Consider the following 26,106-nt stretch of genomic DNA (forward strand, 5'->3'; position numbering starts at 1 on the left):
AGGGGTATGCACGGACATCTTTAACCTCTTCTTACACCAATTTGAGATCCCTACCTGCTTCAAAAAGATGACCATCATCCAGTGGGTTGCACAGTGGCACAGTGGTTAGCACTGCTGCCTCACAACGCCACGGACCGGAGTTCGATTCCCAGCTTGGTTGGCTGTGTGTGTGGAGTCTGCACGTTCTCCCAGTGTCTGCGTGGGTTTCCTCTGGGTGCTCCGGTCTCCTCCCAGTCTGAAAGGTGCTGGTTAGGTGCATCGGCCATGCTAAATTCTCCCTCTGTGTACAGGCAGCGGAGTGTGGTGACTGGGGGGCTTTCACAGTAATTTCATAGCCATGTTAATACAAGTCTATTTGTGACTAATAAAGAAACTTAACTGTACCAAAGAAAAGCCAGGCATTGTGCGTTAATGACTACTGCCCAGTAACGCTGACATCCATAATTCTGAAGTGCTTCGAAAGGTTAGTCACAACATCTCCTCCATGATTATCCTTTTTTAATTCATTTGTGGGACATGGGCGTCGTGGGCTGGCCAGCATTTATTGCCCATCCCTAGTTGCCTGATGGCAGTTGACGGTCAACCACATTGCTGTGGCTCTGGCAGATTTGCTTCCCCAGAAGGACATCAGTGAACCAGATGGGTTTTTCTGACAATCAACAATGGTTTCATGGTCATCAGTAGATTCTTAATTCCAGATATTTCTAACTGAATTCAAATTCCACATCTGCTGTGGCAGGATTTGAAACTGGGTCCCCAGAACATTAGCTGAGTTTCTCGATCAATAGTCTCGCGATAATACCAGTAGGCCATTGCCTCTCCCCTGACACCAGTGCCCCGCAAGGCTGTATCCTCAGCCTCTTACCATACCTCTTATACACTTATGACTGTGTGGTCAAATCCCACTCCAACTCCATTTTCAAGTTTGCTGATGACACCATCGCACTGGATCAGATCTCAAATAATGATAGAACATAGGACATAGAACATTACAGCGCAGTACAGGCCCTTCGGCCCTTGATGTTGCGCCGACCTGTGAAACCAATCTAAAGCCCATCTAACCTACACTATTCCAATATCATCCATATGTTTATCCAATGACCATTTAAATGCCCTTAATGTTGGCGAGTCCACTACTGCTGCAGGCAGGGCATTCCACGCCCTTACTACTCTCTGAGTGAAGAACCTACCTCTGACATCTGTCCGATATCTATCACCCCTCAATTTAAAGCTATGTCCCCTCGTGCTAGCTATCACCATCCGAGGAAAAAGGCTCTCACTATCCACCCTATCGAATCCTCTGATCATCTTGATGGAATACAAGAAAGAGATAGAGAATCTGGTGAACTGGTATGATAGTAATTTCTCCCTCAATGTCAGTAAAACGAAGGATCATAGGTAGGATCATAGAAACCCTACAGTGCAGAAAAAGGCCATACGGCCCATCGAGTCTGCACCGATCACAATCCCACCCAGGCCCTGTCCCCATATCCCTACATGTTTACCCGCTAATCCCTTTAACCTACACATCTCAGGACACTAAGGGGCAATTTTAGCATGGCCAATCAACCTAACCCGCACATCTTTGGACTGTGGGAGGAAACCGGAGCACCCGGAGGAAACCCACGAAGACACGAGGAGAATGTGCAAACTCCACACAGACAGTGACCCAAGCCGGGAATCGAATCCAGGTTCCTGGAGCTGTGAAGCAGCAGTGCTAACCACTGTGCTACCGTGCCGCCCCAAGGAGATAGTCATCGATTTTCTGACGGAAATCTTTGTCGCTTCTTTGGACACGGGTGAGGTCCCTGAGGATTGGAGGATAGCGAATGTGGTCCCTTTGTTTAAGAAGGGTAGCAGGGATAACCCAGGAAATTATAGGCCGGTGAGCTTGACGTCCGTGGTAGGGAAGTTGTTGGAGAGGATTCTTAGAGACAGGATGTATGTGCATTTAGAACGAAACAATCTCATTAGTGACAGACAGCATGGTTTTGTAAGAGGGAGGTCGTGCCTTACAAATTTGGTGGAGTTTTTTGAGGAAGTGACAAAAACGGTTGATGAAGGAAGGGCCGTGGATGTCGTCTATATGGATTTCAGTAAGGCATTTGACAAAGTCCCACATGGCAGGTTGGTTAAGAAGGTTAAGGCTCATGGGATACAAGGAGAAGTGGCTAGATGGGTGGAGAACTGGCTTGGCCATAGGAGACAGAGGGTAGTGGTCGAAGGGTCTTTTTCCGGCTGGAGGTCTGTGACCAGTGGTGTTCCGCAGGGCTCTGTACTGGGACCTCTGCTATTTGTGATATATATAAATGATTTGGAAGAAGGTGTAACTGGTGTAATCAGCAAGTTTGCGGATGACACAAAGATGGCTGGAATTGCGGATAGCGAAGAGCATTGTCGGGCAATACAGCAGGATATAGATAGGCTGGAAAATTGGGCGGAGAGGTGGCAGATGGAGTTTAATCCGGATAAATGCGAAGTGATGCATTTTGGGAGAAATAATGTAGGGAGGAGTTATACAATAAATGGCAGAGTCATCAGGAGTATAGAAACACAGAGGGACCTAGGTGTGCAAGTCCACAAATCCTTGAAGGTGGCAACACAGGTGGAGAAGGTGGTGAAGAAGGCATATGGTATGCTTGCCTTTATAGGACGGGGTATAGAGTATAAAAGCTGGAGTCTGATGATGCAGCTGTATAGAACGCTGGTTAGGCCACATTTGGAGTACTGCGTCCAGTTCTGGTCACCACACTACCAGAAGGACGTGGAGGCATTAGAGAGAGTGCAGAGAAGGTTTACCAGGATGTTGCCTGATATGGAGTGTCTTAGCTATGAGGAGAGATTGGGTAGACTGGGGTTGTTCTCCTTGGAAAGACGGAGAATGAGGGGAGATCTAATAGAGGTATACAAGATTATGAAGGGTATAGATAGGGTGAACAGTGGGAAGCTTTTTCCCAGGTCGGAGGTGACGATCACGAGGGGTCACAGACTCAAGCTGAGAGGGGCGAAGTATATCTCAGACATCAGAGGGACGTTTTTTACACAGAGGGTGGTGGGGGCCTGGAATGCGCTGCCAAGTAAGGTGGTGGAGGCAGGCACGCTGACATCGTTTAAGACTTACCTGGATAGTCACATGAGCAGCCTGGGAATGGAGGGATACAAACGATTGGTCTAGTTGGACCAAGGAGTGGCACAGGCTTGGAGGGCCAAAGGGCCTGTTTCCTGTGCTGTACTGTTCTTTGTTTGTTCTTTGTTCAGGAAGCGTAGTGGAGGACAGGTGTGACCTGTACACAAAAAACGGGTGGAGGACATACTCCTGTCTACATCAAGGGCGACGAAGTGGAAATGGTTGAGAGCTTCAAGTTTCTAGGTGTCCAGATCACTAACGTGTCCTGCTCTCTCCATGCTGGCGCTATAGTTAAGTCAGTCCACCAACTCCTTTACTTTCTTGGAAGGTTAAGGAAATTTGGCATGTCAGCTACAACTCTGACCAATTTTTACAGATGCACCATAGAAAGCATTCTTTCTGGTGGCATCACAGCTTGGTACGGCTCCTACATCGACCAAGGCTGCAAGAAACTACAAAGGGTTGTGAACACAGCCCAGTCCATCATTGTCTACAGGTTGATAGGGTTGTTAAGAAGGCGTACGGTGTGTTAGCTTTTATTGGTAGAGGGATCGAGTTTCGGAGCCAGGAGGTCATGCTGCAACTGTACAAAACTCTGGTGCGGCCGCATTTGGAGTATTGCGTACAGTTCTGGTCGCCGTATTATAGGAAAGATGTGGAAGTGTTGGAAAGGGTGCAGAGGAGATTTACCAGGATGTTGCTTGGTATGGTGGGAAAATCGTATGAGGAAAGGCTGAGGGGCTTGAGGTTGTTTTCGTTAGAGAGAAGAAGGTTAAGAGGTGACTTAATAGAGGCATACAAGATGATCAGAGGATTAGATAGGGTGGATAGTGAGAGCCTTTTTCCTCGGATGGTGTTGGCTAGCACGAGGGGATATAGCTTTAAATTGAGGGGTGAGAGATATAGGACAGATGTGAGAGGTAGGTTCTTTACTCAGAGAGTAGTAAGGGCGTGGAATGCCCTGCCTGCAGCAGTGGTGGACTCGTCAACGTTGAGAGCGTTCAAGTGGTTATTGGATAAACATATGGATGATATTGGAATAGTGTAGATTAGAGGGGCTTTAGATTGGTACCACTGGTCGGCGCAACATCGAGGGCCGAAGGGCCTGTACTGCACTGTAATGTTCTATGTTCTAATCACGCAAATCAGTCTCCCATCCATTGACTCCGTCTACACTTCCTGCTGCCTCAGAAAAGCAGCCAGCATAATCAAGGACCTCACGCACCCAGACATACTCTCTTCCACCTTCTTCCATCGGGAGAAAGATACAAAGGTCAGAGATCACGTATCAACCAACTCAAGAACATGCTGCCTTCCCTGCTGCCATCCGACATTTGAATGGACCTTCCTCACATTAAGTTGATCTTTCTCTACACCCTAGCTATGACTGTAACACTACATTCTGCACCCTCTCCTTTCCTTCTCCCTTATGTACTCTATGAACGGTATGTTTTGTCTGTATATCGCAAGAAAGAATAGTTTTCATTGTATCCCGATATATGTGACAATAATCAAATCAAATGTGTGAATTTTGAGCGTTTTATATCCAACCCTCTGTATGTACAGCAGTTCGTTTGCCACGATTTCTAGAAGATATAAAATAATTCTCATTCCACTCGTTACCATAATTTGAGTTTTTGTGGAGGTTCAACCGGGTAGCTAGCCCAGATCCCTGGGTAAACAAAGGAACTCTTTTCCTAAAGTGTTGATGAAATGACCAATGTCTATGCACTTTTGAGCAAATGAAAACAAAAACCAAAGAGCATTCATCAGACAGGGAGGACAAAATGTCTGAACTAGCTGTGACAGCGGTAAAAGCGAGCTCCAGGCAATTCTGCTTTGGCCATTTTGAACCAATCTGGAGTTCAAGAGGATTAATATTCAGGCCACTAATGCATGTAGGATACATGTGTATATTAAACGTAAACACCACTTTTAACAAATGGTGTTCATATGAGTTCCACAGTAACTTAAGCTTGGTCACTAGTTGCCACAATGCCAAAGCCCAGGTTTTTATGTATTTTGTTGGCTTATGGGGAAATTGCCCCGGCAGTAAAGCTGGGACTTTTCATTAGAGAGAGATATTGTGTGTGCTCATGCATGTGTGCGTGGAATCTGCACATTTGTATCATTTTCTTAGGGCGAGAAGTCATTTCTTACCCCCATTTTGGTTACGGGTAGGCTCTCGACTTAATTTTTTACCTCTCCAAAGTATCTTTTAAAACCCATATCTTAGCCATTTGTGGAGTTTATTCTGTCTGGCCTCCCAAGGTTGATCAGAATCCTATTCTTTGTTGTGGAGATATCCAAGTAAACATTATTGTTGTGTGGTAATAACCCCGGAAAAGAAGAGTTTTGGAATTTAGGAATAATCCCAGACATTTACAACCATTTAGAAAGATGCGGATTAATCCGGGATAGTCAGCACGGATTCGTGAAGGGCAAGTCGTGCCTCACAAATTTGATTGAATTTTTTGAGGAGGTAACTAAGTGTGTTGATGAAGGTAGGGCAGTTGATGTCATATACATGAATTTTAGTAAAGCGTTTGATAAGGTCCCCCATGGTCGGCTTATGATGAAAGTGAGGAGGTGTGGGATAGAGGGAAAGTTGGCCGATTGGATAGGTAACTGGCTGTCTGATCGAAGACATAGGGTGGTGGTGGATGGAAAATTTTCAGACTGGAGGCAGGTTGCTAGCGGAGTGCCACAGGAATCAGTGCTTGGTCCTCTGCTCTTTGTGATTTTTATTAATGACTTAGAGGAGGGGGCTGAAGGGTGGATCAGTAAATTTGCTGATGACACCAAGATTGGTGGAGTAGTGGATGAGGTGGAGGGCTGTTGTAGGCTGCAAAGAGACATAGATAGGATGCAAAGCTGGGCTGAAAAATGGCAAATGGAGTTTAACCCTGATAAATGTGAGGTGATTCATTTTGGTAGGACTAATTTAAAGGTGGATTACAGGGTCAAAGGTAGGGTTCTGAAGACTGTGAAGGAACAGAGAGATCTTGGGGTCCATATCCACAGATCTCTAAAGGTTGCCACTCAAGTGGATAGAGCTGTGAAGAAGGCCTATAGTGTGTTAGCTTTTATTAACAGGGGGTTGGAGTTTAAGAGCCGTGGGGTTATGCTGCAACTTGGTGAGACCTCATTTGGAATATTGTGTGCAGTTCTGGTCACCTCACTATAAGAAGGATGCGGAAGCGCTGGAAAGAGTGCAGAGGAGATTTACCAGGATGCTGCCTGGTTTGGAGGGTAGGTCTTATGAGGAAAGGTTGAGGGAGCTAGGGCTGTTCTCTCTGGAGCGGAGGAGGCTGAGGGGAGACTTAATAGAGGTTTATAAAATGATGAAGGGGATAGATAGAGTGAACGTTCAAAGACTATTTCCTCGGGTGGATGGAGCTATTACAAGGGGGCATAACTATAGGGTTCATGGTGGGAGATATAGGAAGGATATCAGAGGTAGGTTCTTTACGCAGAGAGTGGTTGGGGTGTGGAATGGACTGCCTGCAGTGATAGTGGAGTCAGACACTTTAGGAACATTTAAGCTGTTATTGGATAGGCACATGGAGTACACCAGGATGATAGGGAGTGGGATAGCTTGATCTTGGTTTCAGATAAAGCTCGGCACAACATCGTGGGCCGAAGGGCCTGTTCTGTGCTGTACTGTTCTATGTTCTATTTCATCCTCAGTCTATTCTTGGTACAGCGGCCCATCTCCTTAAACAGGTCCAAGTAGGCTGACTTACACCATGCCATTGGGCAGCTCAATGACATAGTGGTAAGCATTGCTGCTCCACAGCGCCAGGAACCTGGGTTTGATTCCGGCTTTAGGTCACTGTCTGTGTGGAGTTTGCACATCCTTCCAGTGTCTGTATGGGTTTCCTCCGGGTGCTCCAGTTTCCTCCTACAGTCCAAAGATGTGCAGGTTAGGTGGATTGGCCATGCTAAATTGCTCTTTAGTGTCCCAAGATGTGTAGATTAGGTGTATTAGCCATGGTAAACGTGTAGGGCTACTGAGGGGAGGGCCTGGGTGCTCTTTTGGAGAGTCAGTGCAGATTCAATGGGTGGAATGGCCTCCTTTGGGTCTGTAGGGATTCTATGGTTAAGTGCAAACAAAAGTTCAAAGATTCTTAAGCTAATATAAAGGGGCTACAGCCTATGTACACATTGTCCACGGACTCCACAAGACCGCAAAAAGGACAGGTATCATGGGAGTCGGTGAACTAATGAATTCTATGATTGTATTGGACTGCTGCGTCTAACACTCTCCACTCAAGTTGCCTGATGTTAAGGGGGAGGACCCTTCCATAGAGACCTCCACTGGGGACCTGTGTCACCGGACAACAACAAGGCATGTCAAAGTGTGTCCAGGCAACAGATGAGGGCAAGGAAGTGAAGGGTGTGCAGCAGCAACAACCCTTACAGGAACACACTCGCTGCATTGCTAAAGGGCAGTGGCATTTCCCTGACATGGCTTAGGCTGTGGAGCTCCGGCCCCTGAGCTCATTGTTCATCCATAGCGAGGCAAAGAGCAGTGATTTGTTGCAGGAGTCTGGGGTAAGAGATCGACTTTTAACATTACTTTTTTTGCGGGCTTTATTTTTTAAAAACTTTAAACTACAAACGGGAAGTAGCCGCGGGGTATTGTGGGAAGGGTGTAGGTTTTGTTTTCAGCGCGGGAGGGTTAAGAGCAGGCCGCACTACCCAGCAGGCAGCGGAGTGAGGGCTGAAGGGCTTTGGCTCAACGGGCTTAGTCGGAAACGGGCAAGGCATGTTAGGTTCATCTCGTAGTTTTACCAGTGTATTTGAAGAAAGGGGAATGATGAGTGAAAGTCCAGTTTGTTGTTCTCGGTGTCGGATGTGGGAGTTCCTGGAGTCAGCTAGCCTCCCGGACGTCCATATCTGCGCCGGTTGCATCGAACTGCAGCTCCTAAGGGACCGCGTTACGGTACTGGAGCTGCAGCTCGATGACCTTCGTCTGGTCAGGGAAAATGAGGAGCTGATAGATAGGAGTTACAGGCAGGTGGTCACACCGGGGCCACAGGAGGAAGACACGTGGGTCACAGTTAGGAAGGGGAAAGGTCAGGTACTAGAGAGTACCCCGGTGGCTGTGCCCCGTAAAAATAAGTACTCCTGTTTGAGTGCTGTTGGGGGGAGCAGCCTACCTGGGGGAAGCAACAGTGGCCGTGCCTTTGGCGCAGAGTCCGGCCCGGCAGCTCAGAAGGGGAGGGAAAGGGAGGATGAGCAAACTGACCACAGCACCATGGCACAGGGAGCCGTTCAAGTGGGGGGAGAAAAAAGAAATGTAGTAGAAATTGGGGATAGTACACTTTTGGATGCTGTTGGGGGGTACGACTTAGCAGGGGTAAGCCATGGTGTACAGGTCACTGGCTCAGAGTCTGTCCTTGTTGCTCAGAAGGGAAGTGGGGAGAGGAGTAGAGGATTAGTCATTGGGGACTCCATAGTTAAAGGGACGGATAGGAGATTCTGCGGGAACGAGAGAGACTCGCGGTTGGTGTGTTGCCTCCCAGGAGCCAGAGTCCATGATGTCTCGGATCGTGTTTTCGAAATCCTTAAGGGGGAGGGGGACCAGCCCCAAGTTGCGGTTCACATCGGCACTCAAGACATAGATAGGGAAAGGGATGGGGATGTAAGGCTGAAATTCAGGGAATTAGGGTGGAAGCTTAGGGCTAGAACAAACAAAGTTGTTATCTCTGGTTTGTTACCCGTGCCACATGATAGTGAGAGGAATAGGGAGAGAGAGCAGTTGAACACATGGTTACAGGGATGGTGCAAGAGGGAGGGTAACAGATGTTAGAGGTAGGTTCTTTACTCAGAGTAGCAAGGGCATGGAATGCCTTGCCTGCAACAGTAGTGGACTCGTCAACATTAAGAGCATTCAAATGGTTATTGGATAAACATATGGATGATATTGGAATAGTGTAGATTAGAGGGGCTTTAGATTGGTTTCACTGGTCGGTGCAACATCGAGGGCCGAAGGGCCTGTACTGCGCTGCAATGTTCTATGTTCTATGAGTGGGTCGTTGGGGCTTGGGGCCAATATAAAATTTCATCCGAGCAGTTGTGCGTTCAGACAGGAGTCCATCACACATCTCCACCGCCTCAAGACTACGACTGACTTCAGGTTAAAGATGTCCGCTTTGAGGTCATGGATGACATTGGTTTGTGAGCTGGAAGCTCACTGCCGTCTGATGAGCCAACTCCGGGCCCAGATGGGCTACATCCTAGAGTTCTAAAGGAGATAGCTGAAGAAATAGTGGAGGCGTTAGTTATGATCTTTCAAAAGTCACTGGAGTCAGGGAAAGTCCCAGAGGATTGGAAAATCGCTGTTGTAACCCCACTGTTCAAGAAGGGAACAAGAAAAAAGATGGAAAATTATAGGCCAATTAGCCTAACCTCAGTTGTTGGCAAAATTCTAGAATCCATCGTTAAGGATGAGATTTCTAAATTCTTGGAAGTGCAGGGTCGGATTAAGACAAGTCAGCATGGATTTAGTAAGGGGAGGTCGTGCCTGACAAACCTGTTAGAGTTCTTTGAAGAGATAACAAATAGGTTAGACCAAGGAGAGCCAATGGATGTTATCTATCTTGACTTCCAAAAGGCCTTTGACAAGGTGCCTCACGGGAGACTGCTGAGTAAAATAAGGGCCCATGGTATTCGAGGCAAGGTACTAACATGGATTGACGATTGGCTGTCAGACAGAAGGCAGAGAGTTGGGATAAAAGGTTCTTTCTCAGAATGGCAACCGGTGACAAGTGGTGTCCCGCAGGGTTCAGTGTTGGGGCCACAGCTGTTCTCTTTATATATTAACGATCTAGATGACGGGACTGGGAGCATTCTGGCCAAGTTTGCCGATGATACAAAGATAGGTGGAGGGGCAGGTAGTATTGAGGAGGTGGGGAGGCTGCAGAAAGATTTAGACAGTTTAGGAGAGTGGTCCAAGAAGTGGCTGATGAAATTCAACGTGGGCAAGTGCGAGGTCGTACACTTTGGAAAAAAGAATAGAGGCATGGACTATTTTCTAAACGGTGACAAAATTCATAATGCTAAAGTGCAAAGGGACTTGGGAGTCCTAGTCCAGGATTCTCTAAAGGTAAACTTGCAGGTTGAGTCCGTAATTAAGAAAGCAAATGTAATGTTGTCATTTATCTCAAGAGGCTTGGAATACAAAAGCAGGGATGTACTTCTGAGGCTTTATAAAGCACTGGTTAGGCCCCATTTGGAGTACTGTGAGCAATTTTGGGCCCCACACCTCAGGAAGGACATACTGGCACTGGAGCGGGTCCAGCGGAGATTCACACGGATGATCCCAGGAATGGTAGGCCTGACATACGATGAACGTCTGAGGATCGTGGGATTATATTCATTGGAGTTTAGGAGGTTGAGGGGAGATCTGATAGAAACTTACAAGATAATGAACGGCTTAGATAGGATGGACGTAGGGAAGTTGTTTCCATTAACAGGGGAGACTAGGACGCGGGGGCACAGCCTTAGAATAAAAGGGAGTCACTTTAGAACAGAGATGAGGAGAAATTTCTTCAGCCAGAGAGTGGTGGGTCTGTGGAATTCATTGCCACAGAGGGCTGTGGAGGCCGAGACGTTGAGCGTCTTCAAGACAGAAATTGATAAATTCTTGATTTCTCGAGGAATTAAGGGCTATGGGGAGAGAGCGGGTAAATGGAGTTGAAATCAACCATGATTGAATGGTGGAGTGGACTCGATGGGCCGAATGGCCTTACTTCCGCTCCTATGTCTTATGGTCTTATGGTCTTACGGGGCGCCACCCAGTCCACTCTCCCCACCACCCAACACGTCCCCGACTCTGGTCACCCCAGCTGCTACAGACCATCCCTCCACCGGTCACTTGAAATGGGATTGGTGGAGGAGAAGAATCCTGAGCAGCGGCTCCCTGACAACAGCTGCTACTCCAGATGGGGGAGATGTGGCACAAGACAACCGTGTCCCAGACTCTGAGTAGGTCCTGGTAAAAGACAGGCAATGTCTGCAAGGTGTTACAAAGATCCCTCAAGTCTACAAACAGGAGTGGCACATCATAATTCAGGCTATACACCTAGCAGAGGAAACGAAGGGCCAGGACACACCATCTCGGTTCCAGTTAGAGGTATCACTGCGTGGTATTAAGGCAGAAGGTTGCCACCTGGGTGTGAAACCATACCAGCGCCTGACCGCTGTCCCTAAGCAGGAGGCTCAGAACTTCAGCGGCTACCCAGTGCAATCTTCTGTCCCAGAAAAACTACAGAAGCACCCTATGGATGTTTGTGACAAAGTCAGGGAGATGGGTCAAAGTGACCAGCCAGTACCACAACATGAAGGCAATCAGTTGCTTTATGGCCAGAACGCGACAAGGAGAAGTGGCTAGATGGGTGGAGAACTGGCTTGGCCATAGGAGACAGAGGGTAGTGGTCGAAGGGTCTTTTTCCGGCTGGAGGTCTGTGACCAGTGGTGTTCCGCAGGGCTCTGTACTGGGACCTCTGCTATTTGTGATATATATAAATGATTTGGAAGAAGGTGTAACTGATGTAATCAGCAAGTTTGCGGATGACACGAAGATGGCTGGACTTGCGGATAGCGAAGAGCATTGTCGGGCAATACAGCAGGATATAGATAGGCTGGAAAATTGGGCGGAGAGGTGGCAGATGGAGTTTAATCCGGATAAATGCGAAGTGATGCATTTTGGAAGAAATAATGTAGGGAGGAGTTATACAATAAATGGCAGAGTCATCAGGAGTATAGAAACACAGAGGGACCTAGGTGTGCAAGTCCACAAATCCTTGAAGGTGGCAACACAGGTGGAGAAGGTGGTGAAGAAGGCAAATGGTATGCTTGCCTTTATAGGACGGGGTATAGAGTATAAAAGCTGGAGTCTGATGATGCAGCTGTATAGAACGCTGGTTAGGCCACATTTGGAGTACTGCGTCCAGTTCTGGTCGCCGCACTACCAGAAGGACGTGGAGGCATTAGAGAGAGTGCAGAGAAGGTTTACCAGGATGTTGCCTAGTATGGAGGGTCTTAGCTATGAGGAGAGATTGGGTAAACTGGGGTTGTTCTCCTGGAAAGACGGAGAATGAGGGGAGATCTAATAGAGGTGTACAAGATTATGAAGGGTATAGATAGGGTGAACGGTGGGAAGCTTTTTCCCAGATCAGAAGTGATGTTCACGAGGGTTCACGGGCTCAAGGTGAGAGGGGCGAAGTATAACTCAGATATTAGAGGGATGTTTTTTACACAGAGGGTGGTGGGGGCCTGGAATGCGCTGCCAAGTAGGGTGGTGGAGGCAGGCACGCTGACATCGTTTAAGACTTACCTGGATAGTCACATGAGCAGCCTGGGAATGGAGGGATACAAACGATTGGTCTAGTTGGACCAAGGAGCGGCACAGGCTTGGTGGGCCGAAGGGCCTGTTTCCTGTGCTGTACTGTTCTTTGTTCTTTGACACCTGTAAGACAGCATTCGGAGAAGTGTTTTCGGGGAGCGGTGACCTTGGTCTTCAGCTCCCGCTAATTCTCTGGCCAGGATTCCTCAGCCAGTTAAAGATGGACTCCCATGGAGAGAAAGCAAGCCCTGCTCCAGGGTAAATGCCTGAGTTCCTCTGGTTGTTTGGGGGGGGGGGGGGGAGAATCTGCCGCAGGACGAATCAGGAGTCCAGAACATTTGGCCCAATTGATCCTGGCAGAGAACATGGCAGAGTACATCGCCAGCACTCGCACAGCCTCTGCAGGTTAGCCAGGTCCATGAACAAGAGGAGCACATCATTAGCGTAAGCTGACAGCACCACCCCAACACGCGGCCAGCGCAGAGTCAATCTTGACAACTTCCTCTGCAAAAGGCGCAGAAAAGGCTCCACGCAGATAGAATGGTGTTGGCCGCACTCCTCTCCCAAAGTGAAGGGACTCGCACAGAGATCTAGGGGTACATGTTCATAGCTCCTTGAAAGTGGAGTCACAGGTGGACAGAGTGGTGAAGAAGGCATTCGGCATGCTTGGTTTCATCGATCAGAACATTGAATACAGGAATTGGGACGCCTTGTTGAAGTTGTACAAGACATTGGTAAAGCCACACTTGGAATACTGTGTGCAATTCTGGTCACCCTATTATAGAAAGGATATTATTAAACTAGAAAGAGTACAGAAAAGATTTACTCGGATGTTACCGGGACTTGATGGATTGAGTTATAAGGAGAGGCTGGATAGACTGGGACTTTTTTCTCTGGAGCGTAGGAGACCAAGGGGTAATCTTATAGAGGTCTATAAAATAATGAGGGTCACAGATCAGCTAGATAGTCAATATCTTTTCCCAAAGGTAGGGGAGTCTAAAAACTAAAAGGCATAGGTGAGAGGGGAGAGATACAAAAGTGACCAGAGGGACAATTTTTTCACACAGAGGGTGGAGAGTATCTGGAACAAGCTGCCAGAGGTAGTAGTAGAGGCAAGTACAATTATGTCTTTTAAAAAGCATTTAGATAGTTACATGGGTACGATGGGTATAGAGGGATATGGGCCAAATGTGGGCAATTGGGATTAGCTTAGGGGTTTAAAAAAAAGGGCAGCATGGACAAGTTGGGCGAAAGGGCCTGTTTCCATGCTGTAAACCTCTATGATTCTATGAGGACTCATTAACCTTAACGAGACACTCTGTGGCAGCATACAGAAGTCGGATCTGGGCGACAAACCCAAATGCCCAGAGTTCCGAACGAGCATTTGTGATCCACCCTGTCGAATGCCTTCTCCTGGTCAAGAAACAGGAAGGTGCTCGACAGGCCAGCCCTCTAGGAATGGTTGATCATTTCCTGGACCAGATGGATATTGTCATAATAGTCCAGCCTGGGACTGTGTAGGACTGGTCATGGTAGATCATGTGGTCCAGCAGGGCACCAAGGTGAGAGGACAACACCTTGGCAAAGATTTTGTAATCAGTGCTGAGGGGGTAGATCGATTTGCTAGTTTGCTTGAGGGGTGCCACTCCACATCAAGCATGGCTGACCAAGACTTTCTCCTGCTCCTTCCGCCAGTTGTTGGCATCTTTGGAAAGATTTGCAGACTGTTTGGCTGTGTCACAAACGCACCTCCCTTGGCCATCAAGTCATGGGGTTGCACTTGACCCAGAGCTTCTGGCTCAGAGGCAGTGGTGCTAACCCACTGCGCCACAATACCTCCTCAAAGGTAAAGATCCATTCAGGGGCTCCAATTTGTTTGATTGATTGGCTGATTGACAATTGCCTAATACTGTGTTCCCCACATTCACTTAATTATCAGACTACCCCCTTGTCTGATATGGAGTGTTGGGAGTGTAGAAATTTCCTCCAATTAAACATTGTAGGACCAAACCCACTATCCACCACTGTCTTAAATGACAATTTTTAATTATGAAAATAAGACCAGTGCCGCAGTCAGTATCAGATGTGAGAAGCTACACACTAATGGAACATTCCCAAATAAAGTCCCAGTTCATTAAGGCCCACGCTCTTAACGTCTATGCGTTTGAACTGCATTTCCACTATTAACAGTCACAATACACCCCATGCTGACATCGGCAGTCAGAGATGGAAGTGGGAGAAGAATTTTAGGCCACTTAGCTGAACCATAGTGGTGGAAGTTATTACAAAAATACTGAGGTATAGCACACATTGTTTAGAATTACTCAAGGCCAGACAGCATGGATTTGTTAAGGGAAAGTCCCCATAGAGTCATCACGACATGGAAGCTCATTCAGTCTGCCTCGGTCAAATCAGCTCTCTGTATAGCAACAAAGTCAATCCCATTCCAGGCCTGCAAAGCTGAAATTGGCAATTGTCACAAAAGTTCATCCGTTCACTAATGTTTTTTAGAGACAGAAATCAGCCATCCATACCTGGTCTGGCAGACGAGGGGCAGAGGGGGCAAGTGAGCGATAGGACAATCCTGGTTCAATGAAAAGAGCAGGATGGCATCTTGGAAAAGCACCAAGCATACTTAAAATTAAAGTATCAACCTGGTGAAGCTACAACATAGGACTACTTGCACGCCAAACAGCATAAGCAGCAAACAAGAGGCAGAACTAAGAGATTCCACAGCCAAAGGAGCAGATCCAAGCTCTGCAGTCCTGCCACATCCAGCCATGAATGGGGTGGACAATTAAACAACTCACTGGAGGGAGGTTGGGGTCATCCCTATTGAAGATGGGAATGGATTAATGAATTCTAATACTCAAAGTGTCAAAGTGAATTCTGTGCTATTTCGAGATTGAGAGAGAAACACTGTAGAACTCATGTTTACGTTAGGGTGTTTTCATGCTCATGTATCCAAGAACAGATAAGGGTAGCAGCTGTGGTATACAAGAATATGTTGTGCCGGCTAATCTGTTCCAGAATGTGGCTAACCCCGCCATTTTGTATTCTTTAATATGTACCGCTGTGTAACAGTAGAAGCCTACATGTAGGCCTTCTGTGATTGTATAATGATACATTCATATATATTCATCATAACCTGTACTGATATACATTATACAAGTACCTACGAACATATACAAATTGTGGTATGCCAGTTAACTTGTTTGTGCGAGACTGTAACCTTGTACGTTAGTAAGATACCCCACCTGTGTTCAGAGAACAACAGTCACGGCCTTGAGACAACCGTGAAGAAACCACCAAGGCAGCAAGGTTCACACGATGGAAGACAAGCCACAGCCTGGGAACCTGTGAGGCCCGGGAAACCGAACGTGACGGGGGGGGGTATAAATATATGTTTTTAACCTGTATTTGCTGAGAAGTCTGAGGCCATGTTAGGCATCGGACGGTCTCCCACAATTGTGCAAATAAACCACTGTATTTTGACCGACGAATAGACTCAAAGGTATTTTTACCGACAACAAATGGTGCCGAAACCCGGGAAATCTAATTACGGGTCCGGTCGAATGGCCACGACAGGGACACCGGAATAGATTACTGAACTTGATGAAGTGGGTCAAAATGTAGTGGGTGATCATCTGTGATCAGTGTCTGAACTGATGAAAGACGTCTGAACTGAGCACATACGGACAAGGAGGCAATTGACTCTGGCACCCTGCCTTAAACTGACTGTTAAGAGGAGAAATCTCCCACGCTGATGTTAGGAACTTGAAATGGGTGTCAGGGTTGCCTGAGGTGTGATGATAGAGACTGTCTGAGTGAGCGCCGAAGTTGAAGGACAAGCCTTTATGTGTAAGCCGGCTTAATAAAGATATTGTGTAAGTGGTGGTACGGAGGGATCTGATCACCCCTGACAGGTATCACCGAACCCGGATAAGAGAAACCTAGGAGGGGGAGAGCGAGAAAGGAGATTAGAAGACCCCAAGGTGGTGAGTATAACCTTATCGATGTTATGGTGGGACAAGGACAGTGGGACCCGGGGTCCCTGATACATGAATATATGGTTAAGAGGGACAAACTCATTAAACAGATTAACAAAGGGGGGTGGAATTTAGACCACCCACTAGACCAACAACGAAAATGGTTGGAAAAAGAAAAGAAAGACAGAACTGAGAAAATTGGAGTTCTCTTAGTTCACCAATTGGCCACTAAATCAAAAGGTACCTGTTACAATTGCGAGAAACCAAGCCACTTCGCCCGAGATTGTAGGGCTCCGAAGGGGGGTAGTGAAGTCTGCGAAATGGCAGATAATGAAGTAATGGGGGAATCTGCAGATTCTCTCATTAAAGTGTACATGTCAAAGAAAAAAAACATTAATAAAGAGGATGCAAAAGGATGGCTGGGATACGACCCAGACCTTAGAGCAGCAGAAAACATAAGAACATAAGAAATAGGAGCAGGAGTAGGCCATCTAGCCCCTCGAGCCTGCCCCGCCATTCAATAAGGTCATGGCTGATCTGAAGTGGATCAGTTCCACTTACCCGCCTGATCCCCATAACCCCTAATTCCCTTACCGATCAGGAATCCATCAATCCGTGATTTAAACATATTCAACGAGGTAGCGTCCACCACTTCAGTGGGCAGAGAATTCCAGAGATTCACCACCCTCTGAGAGAAGAAGTTCCTCCTCAACTCTGTCCTAAACTGACCCCCCTTTACTTTGAGGCTGTGCCCTCTAGTTCCAGCTTCCTTTCTAAGTGGAAAGAATCTCTCCACCTCTACCCGATCCAGCCCCTTCATTATCTTATAGGTCTCTATAAGATCCCCCCTCAGCCTTCTAAATTCCAACAAGTACAAACCCAATCTGCTCAGTCTCTCCTCATAATCAACACCCCTCATCTCTGGTATCAACTTGGTGAACCTTCTCTGCACTCCCTCCAAGGCCAATATATCCTTCCGCAAATAAGGGGACCAATACTGCACACAGTATTCCAACTGCGGCCTCACCAATGCCCTGTACAGATGCAGCAAGACATCTCTGCTTTTAAACATGGATAGATAAAGAAAAGGGAAACAAGACAAAGAAGATATGAGTAGTGTTAATACATCAGTTAGCTGGACTAATTGAGCAAGATAACGAAAAAATTAGAGCGTTAGAATCCAGAATAAGAGAATTGGAGAAACGAAACCAAGTCTTAGAAGAAAAACAATGGGGAGGGGAAACTGTTCCTCTACCTCCTAATGAGTCCACACAACAGGGACCAACTGCTCCTCCAGAGGAGTGGGAAGCACTGGAATACAACTTAGCACCAGTAACCCGGAGGGGAACTGGGGTGCGCGGCCAAAAGCTAATTATAAATCCTTCACCCAGTGTAAAACAGAGATTCAGAGGGGAGATTCAGAGAGTATTAGGGAATGCTCCCACTTATTGGAGCAGAATTACCATAACAAAACAATTAAGAGGGGGAAGAATGCACACAGAAGAGGGATCAGTGTATGTGCTAATGAGGGCAACCCTAAGACTTGGATACGGTTGAAGTGGGAATGAGAGAGGTATGAGAAAGAGAAAAGAGATAGAGCAGAACAGGAAAGACTGCAAAGGAAAGATGAGACCGAGAGGAAAGGATTAGTACGGCAAGCCGAACACAGGAAAGATAAAGAGGTATCTGGCTTGCCAATGTTGTTCCACAATACCGATACGGGTGAACAGGAGTGGCGGACTCGACCCTGTGTAGATAATCACCAGAAATCTAAGGTAGCCGTCATTGCCCCGATAAATATGACAGACACCAGCGCCGGTGCCGCTGCAAAGACAGAAGGAACTCAAATCAGGCTCACTTGGTTAGTTTGAAGCGTGATAGTAAAGGATTAAACACCAGGAGGCTGTAAGTTTCTCTCCCTCACTCTCTTGACAAAGGAAAAGGAGAGAGAGAGGTCAAAGTGTGCGATCGAGAGCCTCATTTGGTGGAATAGGGTATAGCAGATCAAAGTGAACTGCTTGCTCTGAGTGAGAGTTTTAATAAATTAGTTGAAATTTTACAATAGTGCATCGGACAGAGATTTGGGGAATGTGGGAAAAATAGCATTACATTACATCTGAACAGCCGTAAGGAGAGTTAACCATTTAAGCACACAGTAGATTCGATCTTGTATCTGCCTGTGTTGATTATAAAGGCAGAGCTGTAGAAATAATTAATTATGCACCTTTTGAGCTTAGACCGGAGAGTTTGTAAGACAGTGTAAATGTCTTAATTTAGTAGGGATATTTAAAAGTGATAAAAATAAATGGATTATTTGGATAACGTTTTTGTTAAATTTGAAAATGTATTCTTGATAGAACTGAAACTGAAAAGATAAATGGAAAGAATCATTCCTGCGTATTTGAAGTGATGATTAATCACTTGTTTATGTTCAGCTGAGTGAACTTATCCCTCCGCCTCTCTGCTGAAACAAGCAGAGAACTAATCCATCCTGTCCTAGACAGGATGGGTCTTCATGTTATAAGACTTACAGTAATTTTGAGATATAGAGTCAAACTTTAACAGGGAACGGAGTTATATAAGGTAGAATGGGAGTGCGTGTGTCATGCTGGGAATTATTATACTGCCATACGCATTCTAATTAAAATGTGTTACATGGATCAATCATGAAACTGTATTAAATGCCAGACGGGCTAAAAGGGAGTGCCCGCCTATAATACCAAATTGACAAATCAATATAATTAGAGAGGAGGGAAATAATGCAGTGGAATAAATGAGATAAGAAAAGGCTGGGGAAGTGTTCGTTACAAACTGTTAGAGCTTAAAGTGATACGATTTCTTGAATTTACTTACTGTTTTACAAAAATTTAGTTTTGCAGAATTTACAGTTTGGAAAACAGCAAAATAAAACCGACTGTTAATCAACGTTCTGTATTCTCAAGCGTTTTATTTTCATCCCAGTTTAAGATGTTAAGTCTGAATAAATGTTGAAAGCTTCCATGTGTATCTGTGTGTTTACACAGTAAGAGTTTTAACAACACCAGGTTAAAGTCCAACAGGTTTATTTGGTAGCAAATACCATTAGCTTTCGGAGCGCTGCTCCTTCGTCAGATGGAGTGGAAATCTGCTCTCAAACAGGGCAGAGACACAAAATCAAGTTACAGAATACTGATTAGAATGCGAGTCTCTACAGCCAACCAGGTCTTAAAGATACAGACAATGTGAGTGGAGGGAGCATTAAGCACAGGTTAAAGAGAGATGTGTATTGTCTCCAGACAGGACAGCCAGTGAGATTCTGCAAGTCCGGAAGGCAAGCTGTGGGGGTTACTGATAGTGTGACATAAACCCAACATCCCGGTTTAGGCCGTCCTCATGCAGCACTCCGAAAGCTAATGGTATTTGCTACCAAATAAACCTGTTGGACTTTAACTTAGAGGAGGGGGCTGAAGGGTGGATCAGTAAATTTGCTGATGACACCAAGATTGGTGGAGTAGTGGATGAGGTGGAGGGCTGTTGTAGGCTGCAAAGAGACATAGATAGGATGCAAAGCTGGGCTGAAAAATGGCAAATGGAGTTTAACCCTGATAAATGTGAGGTGATTCATTTTGGTAGGACTAATTTAAATGTGGATTACAGGGTCAAAGGTAGGGTTCTGAAGACTGTGGAGGAACAGAGAGATCTTGGGGTTCATATCCACAGATCTCTAAAGGTTGCCACTCAAGTGGATAGAGCTGTGAAGAAGGCCTATAGTGTGTTAGCTTTTATTAACAGGGGGTTGGAGTTTAAGAGCCGTGGGGTTATGCTGCAACTGTACAGGACCTTGGTGAGACCACATTTGGAGTATTGTGTGCAGTTCTGGTCACCTCACTATAGGAAGGATGTGGAAGCGCTGGAAAGAGTGCAGAGGAGATTTACCAGGATGCTGCCTGGTTTGGAGGGTAGGTCTTATGAGGAAAGGTTGAGGGAGCTAGGGCTGTTCTCTCTGGAGCGGAGGAGGCTGAGGGGAGACTTAATAGAGGTTTATAAAATGATGAAGGGGATAGATAGAGTGAACGTTCAAAGACTATTTCCTCGGGTGGATGGAGCTATTACAAGGGGGCATAACTATAGGGTTCGTGGTGGGAGATACAGGAAGGATATCAGAGGTAGGTTCTTTACGCAGAGAGTGGTTGGGGTGTGGAATGGACTGCCTGCAGTGATAGTGGAGTCAGACACTTTAGGAACATTTAAGCGGTTATTGGATAGGCACATGGAGCACACCAGGATGATAGGGAGTGGGATAGCTTGATCTTGGTTTCAGATAAAGCTCGGCACAACATCGTGGGCCGAAGGGCCTGTTCTGTGCTGTACTGTTCTATGTTCTCTATGTTCTATGTTCTGACCTGGTGTTGTTAAAACTCTTACTGTATTTACCCCAGTCCAACGCCGACATCTCCACATCATATCTGTGTGTTTAACAAAGTGGTTACGTGAATGTTTTGTTATTATTCGCTTCACTGTTTCAATGTTAAAAAAGGAGTTAGACCTTGGAAGGACCATGTGCTCTTTCCTTGTCTTGAAGTTGAAAGTATACGAGTATGGTCGAGAAGTTAAAAATAAGTAATTTTGTGAAAAAAAATAGAAAAGCAGGAACAAAAGAATGAGGTGAATACACTGTCTATGAGTCAGTTTAAAGTCTATCAAATTAGTGAATAGTAGTTCTGATTACTCCAAGTTACAGCAGAGATTAATCAGTTAAAACCTCAGTTGTTAATACAGATACAGATGTTGTCCTTGAGTATTTTTAATCTGTATTAGTTGCTAACCATCGAACACCATGAATTGTTTGAACTTGTGTTGCCAGTTAGTTCTAAATAACATGATAATAATATGGCATTCAAGGCTTGTATGATGTTCAAATTATATATTAACGTTGGGAGTGCATATTGTTCAAGGTTTTAGCATCTAGTCAGCTCGGAATCAAACCAAAACATTTCTAATCAAGTAACTATTGTTATTGTTATATGTATTGCGCTTGTTATTGTTCTAAAATGCAGGGATTCTGATCTGGAGCAGTTTAAAAATGGAAACGGCTTAAATTAAGAGGGTTTGGATATTCCCGAGAAAATTAAATCCTGAAGAGCCTCAACCAATTTTATAATACATATATTGATACATATTGTGTATTGATAAAGCATAATTCTGTAGGAGAAAAGGCTATTTATTCCAAACACCTAGCCATTCTTTGCCATAATTTGTAATAACTTGCACAATTAACATTAACATGACAGGAAGTGAAACCGGATTACTTGAGAGAGAGAGAGAGAAAGAGTTGGAGACTGGCTTTGCAGCCAGACTCAAAAATCTTGCAGCATTCGACTGAACACAACAGATAGCTCATTCGGTTATCTGTGTTTTTAAAGAGCTGCGTCTGGCAGCATACACACCTGTGACCACGAAACACTGTTGTTTACCCTATGAGACAGTCTGTCTATAGAAGGATCATTTCTGCTTAAACAGCGCACTTTCAAATGTGGGCAAACAAATGATCAAATTAGATATAATGTAAGAATGCATCATATAAAGATGGGAGCTGTGTGGCACGTGATTGTAATGAGGAAAGCGATGTCTTTTGATAGAATTATATCCAAATGAATGGATGTGCAAAGTGATTTACACTGAGCTTTCTATGCAAGGGGGGGTATGTTGTTGAGCTTTCTATGCAAGGGGGGGGGTATGTTGTTAAATGTATAATGCACTGGCTTTTGTGGCCAAAGGTATTGCCCACCATACTAATGAGATTAAGGGTTACCACAAACCGAACAACCGGATTAACCCCTTATGAGCTAATAACAGGACAGGCGATGCAATTACCAGACAGCATCATAACAGGTGGGACCGATGTAGGTAAAAGATAATCAGGAAATAACAGACGGAGAGAGAGCTCGAAATGCTCCCTGACGTCCCATCAGCTGGACGTCCTAGTGAAAACACTACCTGACAAATCAGGGTTTGTACTGAAATGGGATGGGCCGTATGAAGTTATAATTAGTGGAGATACCTGTGCCTGTATAGACATAAGAGGGAAAAGTATATGGCAATATTAAGCATTAAACTCAGTTGAAAGAATATGCTGAAACTAATTGGGAAAATATGTGATATAATTCCATTGCAGGAATGTACAGACAACGACTGACCTCCAAGCAAGCTGAACGGGTTCGCGGAACGTTGCGCGCAGGCGGTATAGCCTTTGGACCATTGTATAACGGTCGCGCGAGTTATTAGTAAGAGATAAGATGCTTTTCATGCTGCTTCTCACGACCCTGGCCCTGTTAGCCATAGCGGGAAAGTATAGATGGAACTATGAGAATTTAGGGATGGGACACAGTGAACATCTCTGTAATGATGACTCTGTCTATTGTGTGAACACCTTTGTGTATATGTCTTATCTGTATGCATCACAATCGAATCTGAGCAAGTGCTGGGTCTGTTCACACATTCCCACGCACGGAGGAAAGGGAGGAATACCTTTATTCCCTATCCTTTTGTCAGCTCCGGAAGTAATTGAATGGGTTTTAAATCAGGATGGAACCCAGAAAGGGACAAGGAAACTGACATTCAAAACCCCATTGGGTACCACTATGCAAGGTACGTTTAATATTAGCAACAGTGATGTTGTGTTAAAGCTAGGGGGCGGAGGGTGCACTTTATTGACCTTTAAGAAACATTACCAGCCCAGCTATGACAGATCAGGATCCCCACCCTACTTAGTTGTGAAAAATAAACAAAGGGGATCTATCTGCCTGATAAGAAATGGAACCATACCTGTTGGCCGTAGCTACTGTATACAACAGATTGATATCACTAATGACGCTTGGGCCATGATACATGTAACAATCCAGTGCCCCAAAGCCACCGTCTCAGTTAGCCTCTCCGCCACTTATGTAAACGAGATGACAGCATATAATGGTACCTATTTTATCTGTGGAAGCAATGCCTATCCATGGCTTCCCTGGAATTGGGCAGGATCGTGTTAGGCATATGTGGTGCCTTATATTCACCATTACACTGACTTACGGGACCACCCCGAGGTACACTTGCTTAGGGCTAAGCGAGCCATTAGTGAGACAGAACGGTTCTTCATGATAGCCTACCCACTTTATGGGCCAGCAAAGGCAGCACATGAACTTATACGGATGGCCTCGACCCTAGAGAGAATTGCGAATGAGACGAAGGACAGGTTCGAGGAGGTGAGCACGGCCGTCTCCGAGATATAGATATAGATTCCAAACATAGATTAGAATATCCCTAGAGTAAGGGGATTGGATGGGGAGGAGTTCGTTAGGTGTGTTCAGGAGAGTTTCCTGACACAGCATGTGGACAAGCCTACAAGAGGAGCGGCTGTACTTGATCTGATACTGACCAATGAACCTGGACAGGTGTCAGATCTCTCAGTGGGAGAGCATCTTGGGGATAGCGATCATAACTCTATCTCCTTTAGGCTTGCATTGGAAAAAGAGAGGATCAGGCAAGCTAGGAAAGCGTTTATATGGAGTAAGGGGAAATATGAAGACATAAGGCAGCAAATTAGAGGAGCAAATTGGAAGGAGGTATTCTCGGGGAAATCTACTGAAGAGGTGACAGTTTTTCAAGGAATGTCTGTCTAGAGTTCTACAGGACAACGTTCCAAGCAGACAGGGAGGAGTCGGTAGGTGAAAGGAACCGTGGTGCACGAAAGCTGTGGGGGACCTAGTCGAGAAGAAAAGGAAAGCACACAAAAGGTTCAGAGAGCTTGGCAAAGATAGGGATCTAGATGAGTATACGACTTGTAGGAAGGGACTAAAGAAGGAAATTAGGAGAGCCAGAAGGGGTCACAAGAAGGCCTCGGCAGATAGGATTAAGGAAAACACCAAGGCATTCTATAAATATGTGAAGAGTAAAAGGATGAGACGTGAAGGAATAGGGCCTATAAAAGGTGAACGCGAAAAGTCTGTATGGAACCAGTAGAAATGGCAAGGTGCTTAATGAGTATTTTGCCTCGGTTTTCACAGAGGAGAAGGACCTGGGTGGATGTACTGTGGGCTTGCAGTGGACTGAAAAGATTGAGTATGTGGACTTTAACAAAGAGGTTGTGCTGGAATCTTTGAATGGCATCAAGATAGATAAGTCGCTGGGTCTGGATGGGATGTACCCCAGGTTACTGTGGGAGGCAAGGGAGGAGATTGCAGAGCCTCTGGCGATGATCTTTGCGTCGTGGATGGAGACGGGAGAGGTGCCGGAGGATTGCGGATGTGGTTCCTATTTTCAAGAAGGGAATAGGGATAGCCCAGGAAATTACCGACCGGCGAGTCTAACGTCAGTGGTTGGTAAGCTGATGGAGAAGATCCTGAGGGACAAGATTTATGAGCATTTAGAGGTTTAGTATGCTCAAGAATACTCAGCATGGCTTTGTCAAGGGCAGATCATGCCTTACGAGCCTGGTGGAGTTCTTCGAAAATGTGACTAAACACATTGACGAAGGGAAAGCGGTAGATGTAGTTTATATGGATTTTAGCAAGGCATTCGATAAGGTCCCCCATGCAAGGCCATCTGGGTTGAAGTCCATCTGCCACTTCTCCGCCCAGTCTTGCATCCTATCTATGTCCCTCTGTAACTTCTGGCATCCCTCCAGACTATCCACAACCCTGTCGGCAAACTTACCAACCCATCCCTCCGCTTCCTCATCCAGGTCATTTATGAAAATGACAAACAGCAAGGGTCCCAGAACAGATCCCTGGGGCACACCACTGGTGACCGACCTCCATTTAGAAAAAGACCCATCTATACCCACTCTCTGCCTCCTTTGGGCAAGCCAGTTCTGGATCCACAGGGCAGCAGCCCCTTGGATCCCATGCCCTCTCACTTTTTCTAGAAGCCTTGCATGAAGGAGTACAATATTAAGGGAAAGACTCTTCGTACTGTAGAGGATCAGAAGGACCTTGGGGTCCAGGTCCATAGGACTCTAAAATTGGCCAGACAGGTGGTTAAGAAGGCGTATGGTGTGCTGGCCTTTATCAATTGAGGGATTGAGTTTAGGAGTCCGGGGATAATGATGCAGCTATACAAGACCCTCGTCAGACCCCACCAGTCTGGAGTACTTGTGCTCAGTTCTGGTCGCCTCATTACAGGAAGGATGTGGAAAAGATTGAAAGGGTGCAGAGGCGATTTACAAGGATGTTGCCTGGATTGAGTGGCATGCCTTATGAGGATAGGCTGAGGGAGCTCGGTCTTTTCTCCTTGGAGAGACATAGGATGAGAGGAGACCTAATAGAGGTATATAAGATGTTGAGAGGCATAGATCGGGTGGACTCTGAGGCTTTTTCCCAGGGTGGAAATGGCTGCTACGAGAGGGCGCAGCTTTAAGGTGCTGGGGGGTAGGTACAGGGGAAATGTTCGGGGGAAGTTTTTCACACAGAGGGTGGTGGGCGAGTGGAATCGGCTGCCGTCAGTGGTGGTGGAGGCAAACTCAATAGGGTCTTTTAAGAGACTCCTGGATGAGTACATGGGACTTAATAGGATGGAGGGTTATAGGTAGGCCTAAAAAGGTAGGGATATGTTCGGCACAACTTGTGGGGCCGAAGGGCCTGTTTTTGTGCTGTAGTTTTTCTATGTTTCTA

At 46.0% G+C, this 26,106-nt stretch overlaps 1 protein-coding gene across 1 annotated transcript in view; it reads right to left on the reverse strand.

Moving 5' to 3' along the window:
• stimate (STIM activating enhance) overlaps positions 1–26,106 on the reverse strand; it is a 215,133-nt gene that overhangs the window by 144,958 nt on the left and 44,069 nt on the right. The window lies entirely within an intron of this gene.

The sequence above is a fragment of the Mustelus asterias genome, chromosome 3 (genome assembly GCF_964213995.1).
Source record: "Mustelus asterias chromosome 3, sMusAst1.hap1.1, whole genome shotgun sequence".
NCBI lineage: Eukaryota > Metazoa > Chordata > Chondrichthyes > Carcharhiniformes > Triakidae > Mustelus > Mustelus asterias.